We start from the raw sequence: 9,258 nt of genomic DNA on the forward strand, positions 1-9,258 counted from the left end.
GCAAGCAAAACACTCATAAGCATGACGATAAAATGAGGTTTTTATTTTTTTAAGTTGGAAGAAGAAACCCAGTTGTCAGATCCAACTTCTACCCTATTTGGTTAGGTTAGGAGGCTGAAATTCAGCCTTCTGACTTTGCTGTGTGGTTGCAGGTTGTGTGATCGTTTGTTGAAGAGAAGCCACAGAGGGGGTTAGCCCAACAATGGACCATTCTGATGGAAAGGCCAAGAGTCTGGTAGTTGTTTGGTGCATGAGGCTAGATGCGTTAGCCGATCTTCAGACATCACTGGAATCTACCTCCCAAAATGGGCTGGCTCTAATAATACCAAAAACCAAATGCCTCAGCAACAAGATAGATGAACTTGCTTTAGACTGACTGACAGCAAACAGGCAAAAAAGAGCTCCCTCCTTCCGACCACTGCCACCAGAAGGTGTGACCCAGGTTTGGGGAGGATCTTCCCACCTTGAACGATGCAATCAAAAGCCAGGTGTAGTGGCACATACCAGTAACCCCAGTGCCCAGGAGGCAGAAGCAGGCAGGTGTCTGTGAGTTTGGGGCCAGCCTGATCTACACAGGATAGCCCAGTGCTGTATAGTGAGACCCTGTCTTGAAAGAAAATAAAACTCCAGTCCTTTATGTATATGCACCTCTGCTTGCTTTTTAGTTGATTCCAATTTGTAGACAATTGTGATTAGCCATCACAGGAGACTGCAGCTTGGCCTAACTTCATAAGAGATGAGTCAGGACCACCTAGGGAAAGTCTCTCCTAGTTCCACATAGACCCTATGAGATAATACATGTCTGGGTTTGAAAATTCTGGAGCATTTATTATGCAGCAAATCTGTAGCCACAGTAGTTGTTAAGAGTAGTTGGATCAGTCCCTACCCATGCACAGAAATCTACCTTCCCACAGCACTGGACACCTAAAAAGAAGGACAACGGAGCAGCAGCCACAACTCACTGCATATAAAATGCAAAGGTCTCTAAGCCCATAAAGAGTAGAAGAAGCCCTTTATTGATGGACACAATGATTCTGGTGCCTTAAAATCCAGGCCCTGAAGAGCATTACAGCAATTGGAGAGACAGCAAGTATGGAGCCATTTGGAGCAGTTAATAGTAGCTCTTCAGCTGTAGGGGAACTGTTTTCTCCCAAACACTTAGATCATTCCACAAACCCACCACTTTCAGCCAATCTTGTGGAAAATACATGTTTCTTGAATACAGAGGGGAGAAAGCATCCTCTTACCCATCCAAATTATCCCAGAATAAAAAGTTGAGAGCTCTATCTATATAGAGCCCCTATCAAAAGAAAAGTGACATTTTGAGGACATTAAGTGTTCAGACAAGTACAAGCCTTGCTTGACAGCAAGAAGATTGAAATTGTTTCTGAATATGCTAGTATGTCTCTGAATTAACACACAATGAATTAAAATTCAGGAAGAATTGGTTTCTCTAAAAATGAGGCAAGATGGCTTAGCATATCAAGGCTTGATACCAAGCCTAATGACCCAAGTTCAATCCCAGGACCTGCATGGTGGAAAGAGAGAACTGAGTCCACAAAATTGTTCTCATCAAACATAGGCTCCAGCATGAACTACCCCCTCCATTATCTATCTAATTTTAAGGAGAAAATTCATATAAAAAGAAAACCATTCAGCCAAGTTATACACTTGCACAATAAACTGCACTTTTCACATATAAGAGACATAGAGATCGGCCATACACATAGACCATTTACAAACTGACTAACAGTTAACTTACAGCTAAGGAAATGCATCTGAATACATTCACATCTCCATGACTCAGATGTGTGGTAGACATCCTATGGCTTTTAGCAATGAGGACAAAAGTTAATTCTTTAGACCACAAGATCCTAGAAAAAAAAAATCTTTGCTTCCTTCAGTACCTCACAGTCAAATAGAAACAACAAATACACAAGGGTAGAGCATCATGAAGAATAGGGGCAGGAGAGAAGCAAACAAAACCAACACAGTTGCTGCCGAAGAAAGAAAAGGAACAGATAGAGGGCTTTCCCATAAGCAGCCAAACCTTCCACTCCTGAAACCTGTGGGGCTAATCCTACAGACTTCATGAAAGAGTGATTTTCCACCAGGTGATCAGGGTCCCGCTATTGGAACAGAATGGGAATTTCAACCTTTGGAATGGAGGGCATGGCATAGCAAAGTTGATCATGAACTCCTGATCTTCCTGCCTCTGAAGTGCTGGGATTACAGATTTGCATCACCATATCTAATTTATGGGGTGCTGGGGTTCAGACCCAGGGCTTTGTGGATGTTTGGCAAGCACTCTATGGCTGAGCTACACTGTAGCTCTTGGGATGGGTGGAAGCATGATGCACAGAAAGGTGTGGGTATGGGTGCTTCTTGTTGAAATAAACAATGCAGAAGACCTTTTTCAAGACCATGAGAAAGGACACACGACTCTGTGAAGAATAATAAATACTGAAATGCAGGTCAGGATCAGATTGCAGACAAATTCAAGTCCAAGTCACCAGAGGCTTTAAAGCTGAGAGTGACCTGGTTAACCCCGTGCCCAGAGTAGCCAGTGTGATCTCACAAGTTGGCTTGAAGTGGGGACCTCCCAGGAATGAGTCAATGAGGGTAGACCAAGAACAAATTCCTCCTGAGACGTGCGACTTCAACTGTAGGTGATCCCTTAGCAAGGCCCAGTGATCAGCATTTCAGTAGATATGAGAACTCTCATGTCCAGATTTCGTGATTGAATCTTAGAAAAATAATTCTCAAGATTGGTCATGTACACCTTCCACAGATGTTTACTTTGAGCCCAACATTCAAATGGGAATTTGATGAAATAAGCAAAGACTGATATCATTGGGGCATACGTCCACAAAATAAATAATGGTACATGCTGTGAGAGTACAACTATGGTACATGCTATGAGAGTACAACTATGGTACATGCTATGAGAATTACTGAATACTATGAAATCACATGCCAGGGCACCTATCCAAATCCCATGAGTGTTTGAGGATCAGAGAGAATGTCCCAGCACAAATGGCAGTTAGGGTAATTCTGAGGCAGGAATAGGAGTTAAATGTGGTGGAGGGTGGATAATGGGTAATTCACTCCAGAAGCATGGGCTAAGATTAGATGCTGCTTCATCAGAGGTGTGAAAAATCCCAGCGTGGCTTTTCTCCAGAGATGAGAAACATGTCAGAAGACTTAGGTGGGACGCAACAGGTTATCAGTTTCTCTGTGTTGTCAAGCTGAGAGCAATACTAACATGTTGTAGTTGAGGTCCTTCCTGCAATTCCATTTGTTGTTTGGATCGCACACACGAAGACACCAACAAAGGGCCAATCTCATTTATAGTCTAAGTGGGTGGTCAAAATCCAACAGATGGTTGGAGGTAAAGATTATGTGGGAAGTCTTCTGCCTTGAAACTCTCTCCTCTGCAGATCGATGACTGCATTCATTTGACACAACAGTAAACACAAAATGGAAAATAGTAATTCTTCTAAGAAGAGCAACACGGCCACTCACGTTTGCACCAAAGTACAAACAACTCGTGAACTTTCTTCCTTGAGAATAGGTTGTTACGTGACACAGACCTTTCCTGGGGAGATACCATACACACACACACACACACACACACACACACACACACATGTACAACATGTGGGCACTCTAGATAGGGAACCCATCACAGACCAAAATTAATGATTGCACTGAAGTCCAATTTGGAAAACCAATGAGTTTGCACTAGGGTTACTACAAAGGCTATGGGTGAGGGGAGAAAATTCAAAGCAGCTGAACCATGAGAAAGCCCACCCATGAGTAAGGGACCCACCAAAGTGCCAACCCTGGAGTTCTCTGCACAGCTTACAGGCGATTCTGCAACCCTGTTGGCCACAGTCTTCTCCCAGCTGCCTTAGTCTTTTTGTAAAACTGGGAAAGGGCCTTTGAGAATTTTCACTTTTCCAGACTTGTGACCTTGTGTCTACTTCCTGAATCTCCAGAGCCTCTCCCTCCCTCCTATAGGGAAAGGCTCCATTCTGAGGAAATTACCATCTAGCACAGGTGTGCAACTCACAGAAGAATAGCTAGGGAGGGATCTGGTGCCTAATGTAGGAACAAAGGGAAATCCTAGAGATGGGTAGGAGGCATACAGTGAGAACACTTCTGGCATTGGAGAGGATGCCTAGTTCCTAGCACATGTTTGGCAGAGATTTGCAGGAAGAAATGAAATCAAGAAATAAAGAAGGCGGGGGCTGGAGAGATGGCTCAGTGGTTAAGAGCACTGACTGCTCTTCCAGAGGTCCTGAGTTCAATTCCCAGCAACCACATGGTGGCTCACAACCATCTGTAATGAGATCGGATGCCCTCTTCTGGTGTGTCTGAAGAGAGTGACAGTGTACTCACATGCATTAAATAAAGAAATCTTTTTAAAAAAAAAAAAGAAGGCTTGGCTTGTGTTTTGGGTTTTTAAAAAATTGCCTTTCTTCTCCCCGAGCCCATATACATCATCATATATAATCAACTCTCTGTATCCTGATTCTACATCCATGGATGCAACCATCCATGCATCAAAAACATATGGGAGAAATTTGAGTCCATACTGAACATAAATAGACTCTTTTTTCTTGCTCTCACTCCCTGAACAACGCTGTGTGACACCTATTCACATGACATGGACATAGTATTACTCATTGCACAGCATCTAGAGATGAAGTGCTTGGGAGTGCTTGTCTGTATGCACTATTCTGTTTATATGAAGTTCATGGAAAGGAATGCAGACACTTTCTGGAAGTCTTCAAGGTAAATATCTAAGAATTCCTGACTCCCCAACTACAGGATCAGATGGCTTTGCCTTCCAATGAGGAAGATACACAGCTTTTCTCCAAGAAGGCTGGAACCTGAGAATAGATAGGCAATGTGAGAATCCTGAAAGACCATTGGGGTAGGGACTGTGGGCAGACACTACAGGATTCAATGCCAGCACCCAGACTATGGTGATCCTGTCACTGAGGACTCACTTGAAAGAGTCATCTCCATTTTCTGGCATACATTTAAAAGCCTTTGGGTTAAATTGTTCATTAGCAACTGTGGTGGTTTGAATAAGGAATGTCTCCAGTAGGAATGTTTATGTATTATGAATGCTTTCCCCAGAACCCAGTAATGGTTAAGGAGGTTATATAATCTTTAGGAGATGAAGCCTTGCTAAAGCAAGTATGCTACTGGGACCAGCTTTATAGCCTTGCTGTAGGGAGTGGTTCTGATCAGGAATCTGCCTGTGATCATTGACGGTCCTATTCTCCAATTGGTTCTTGATCATCATATAAAGCTGCCAGCGGCCAATGGCTGGGCAGAACAGGCAAGAGTTCCAGGTTCCCATAGGCAAGCTAGGAGACACAGGAGGGGGAAAGAGTATTCACCATACTTCAGGGCAGAGAGTCACCAGCCATGTGAGATCTCGAGTAGAGTGACCATTGCCTGCTTCCCCAGGCAGGAGATTAGAAATGCAACTAAGCTGAGGGCAGATGTAGGGTGTTGCACAGGGAGTAACTGAAAAGGCACACTAGCCTAGCCACAGGAGGCTTAGAAGAGCCCAGCCACTAAACCACACTAGCTATGGGAGACTTAAAAGAGCCTAGCTGCTGAGCCATAAGGCAGGTTAAAAGTGAGCTCTCTCTCTCTCTCTCTCTCTCTCTCTCTCTCTCTCTCTCTCTCTCTGTGTGTGTGTGTGTGTTTCATCTGCAGATCCAAGGGAACCAGGGAGTGTCTGGTAGCTCAGTCTACCCAGAGCTTAAAGCAGGGTAGTAGAAACTACACATTACACCATGCCTCCTTCTCCCCTTTCTATGTGTAAAGGAAGAAATGCAATCTCCCAGCTTCCTCTGCCACTATGCCACACCCTCCCTAACATGATGGAATTTATCTTTCTGGAACCATAGCTAAAATAAACCCTTTCTTCCTTAAGTTGCTTTTGGTCATGGTGTTTTATTACAGCCACAGAAAAGCAACTAACACAGCGGCCCCCCAGAGATTTGGTTTAAACAGCCACAAAGATTCACTGCCACTGACTGAGTGCGCCTGCATCTGAGGACTTTTTTTCTCATGACAGAAAAGTAAGAAAGGCTGATTTTGCATAATGGAGAACAGGTTCTCCTTTTCTTTCCATACCATATAAAAGACCTCTCTCTCTCTCTCTCTCTCTCTCTCTCTCTCTCTCTCTCTCTCTCTCTCTCTCTGATGCACATTTTGACTAAAATATCCCTCTTCTGTATTCTTCCAACTGTCACGAAGAATGAAAAAAAAACTTGTGGAATAATATAGTAAAGTTGTGGTGTTAATAGGTTAATGTTAACTTACCTCTCACTGATTTTAAATTAATCACTGGGGGAAACAGTAAGTTGCTTAATGAAAGTGCTGTCCTCATTAAAGAGTACTGAGGACCAGGACACTTCCCTGAGAACCAGCACAGGATATGTGCTCATAACAACCCCAGCATTTTGAAGGTTTCATGATTGAAGGCTCTAAAATTCAATTTTGTGATTATATATCTGCAAAGTAAGACCCATGTTAACGATGATTCCGTCCCTCTAGTGTGTTCTAAAGATGGTTTCCATGGAGATCTACATTGTTTGGTCTAAAGTTTTGCTCACACATTGTTTTTCTCCTGCATCTGGATATTTGGAGAGCATCTATCATTTGGGTATCTTCTCTCAGAACAAATCCCCAGGGTGGGGGAGAGGAAAATATTGCTGGGAAGACATGAAAGCCTGTCACTCATCAGGAAGAGCTCAATGTGTAAAAGTATACAGGACTTGAGGGATTCTAAGTGACCTTCCCTCTGGAACTCATCTCTTGCTCAGGTATCAATCGAGGAGACAAAAGCCCGGGTTCATATCCCTTGCCACATTTTCTTAGATGTCTTTTCTGGTGTTTGGACCTTTCTGGACTAGACTGAAACCAGGGTGGGAGGCGTGCTGGACTGGGAGGAGAGGGCCCTTAGACAAAAGATGCTTCCACTGTGTGCCAGAGGCAAAGCTGTGCCTGCCTCTTATCATTGAGTCCCCTGTGGAATTCAGGACATTGCATTGCTTAGGGGACGCTTGGCTAGTTTCAAGCCAGTGATGAGAATAGAGGCATTAATGCTGCTTCTCCGTCAGCCCCTAGGATCTCCTGAGGTATCCTCTGCTGTCTCAGTCATCCACTGCCTGCCTGACCTACTGGCCATCTGGATGTAAAGAAACAGTTAAGGATCCCAAGGAGCTTAAGGGTAAACTGTTGGCCTGAAGTAAATGATGACCTCGCTATTACATTACACTGCTGGGATATAAGATTGCCCTGGTGTCTGTCAGTGAGAGGGAGCAGGTTGCTAGGCAAACCTAGCAACAAATAGCAACAGATAGTCCTTGCAGAAAGACAAAATACTGTGACCAGGGATGGACAGGTCGAGAGCTCAGAGCCCAAATTAGAAGTTAAGGCCATGAAAGTGGTATTGGCAGCCATAGTCTGACCTGGGTCAAGAATGACCAAGGCTTTGGGATTCAGGGATTGAATCTCCCCCTGGACTCTACTCCCTAGGAACACAGTTTGCATAGTGAGGAAAGTAGGGCCTTATTTTTCCAAACAGAATAATCAGAACTCTTAGAAAGGAATCTGCTAAGATAGAGGTTCAAGTCAAAGAATAGGACTTGGTGACTTGGATCACAGGGCAGGTTTGGTGGTAGGGAAATAAGACAGGACCTCCCCTGACTAGGGGCTAATGTCAGGGGAACAAAGAATGAAGGTCACAGAATATGTCAGTCCTGTGGGGCCATCTTATTCCAGGAATGACTGGATAGCCACACACATCAAGAAGATTTGGTGAGCACAGGCAAAGGAGAGCAAGCCCTGGAGCTAACCAAGCAACACAGTGGAGACCAGGAAATCAGAGCTCAACATATAAGACAGGAATCAAGAGACCTTGGACAAGACAAGTAGAGAGAGGCTGCAGGAAGAAGAGTTGAGAGGAGCCACTGAGTTGAATGACCAGACAGCTGCCACTTAGTGCCAGGTCAGGGAGACTTCAAGGAGACAAGAAGCAGTTCTGATGAGTTCAGAGATCCGGCAGTACATGATACCAACCAACACGGAAAGGACATCAACACCCGAAGGAAGGGGCCTCTTCTCTTCCTTGTAGCATTGTGACCCACAGTGGGCACATGTTGATGAGGTCCTCAGGCTCTCCCTGAACATCAGTGGGCCCTGTATGTTCTCACATTCCCAGTGGGAGCTGGGACATTGCACAGGCTTCAGTCTCTGGGAAACCACCAGTTCTTTAGGTACTCATAAAAGAGTCTTTACACCAATGAGCTATGAGGCTGTTAACATTTACATTCTGCCCTATGCCTAGGAGTTTGGTGCTGCATGCTGAGGATAAGAGTTCTGTGAGCTGATCATTATGGGATGTGTGCCATGTTTTACTAGGAAGCATAGTTAGCAGCTCTGGGAATAATTAAGGTCTCTCATCCAGAGACTGGAAGGACTTGAAGTAACCAGGGATGGTACAAACATATGGAGTTGGGCAAGTGGCTAGTTAAGCTTAGATTCCATCTTTAGTGTGGGGTGGGACTCTGTCTTGGCTGGGATTTCACCAGCCTTGAGGAGTCTCTGTAGACTTTAGATTCGAAAAGCTGTTATTCTAAAAATCATCGTCCTAAAATTCAGAATAATAGAGGCACAATAGGGCGGAGAGATGGCTCAGCAGTTAAAGGTGTTTACTGTTCTTGCAGAGGACCAGAATGTGATTTTCAGCCCCTGTGTCAGGCAACTCACAACCAACTGCCTATGTACGACTCCTCCTCCAGAAGCTCTGACTCTCTCTTCTGGCCTCCTTCACTCCTGCACACATGTGCGTATACACACAGACACACAAATCTTTCAAAAATAAGTCTTTGGGGCATTTGTTTTATAAGTTAAAATATAATTTCTGATTAAAAAAATTCTCTCTAAGCTGGGCCATTCCATGGATGGGAAAACACAGCCCAGAGAAAGTTGTGCAGAAATCTTACAACTGACTGTGTGCTTGCTCCAATTTGTCACGCTGCCTCGCCTCCACAAAGAGAACCGTTGAAGGTAGAGCCTTTCTTGTCTGAGAGCCAGGAGGCTGCGAGCAGGAACAAGCAAAATCATTGTGCAATATTTCTCTGGGAGTCTCAGACAGACACTTTGAGCTGTTGCCCAAGCTCACCGAAGACAAGCCCATTTCATTTCCCTGCTTCCCTCCCC

The sequence above is a fragment of the Rattus norvegicus genome, chromosome 8 (genome assembly GCF_036323735.1).
Source record: "Rattus norvegicus strain BN/NHsdMcwi chromosome 8, GRCr8, whole genome shotgun sequence".
Taxonomy (NCBI): Eukaryota; Metazoa; Chordata; class Mammalia; order Rodentia; family Muridae; genus Rattus; species Rattus norvegicus.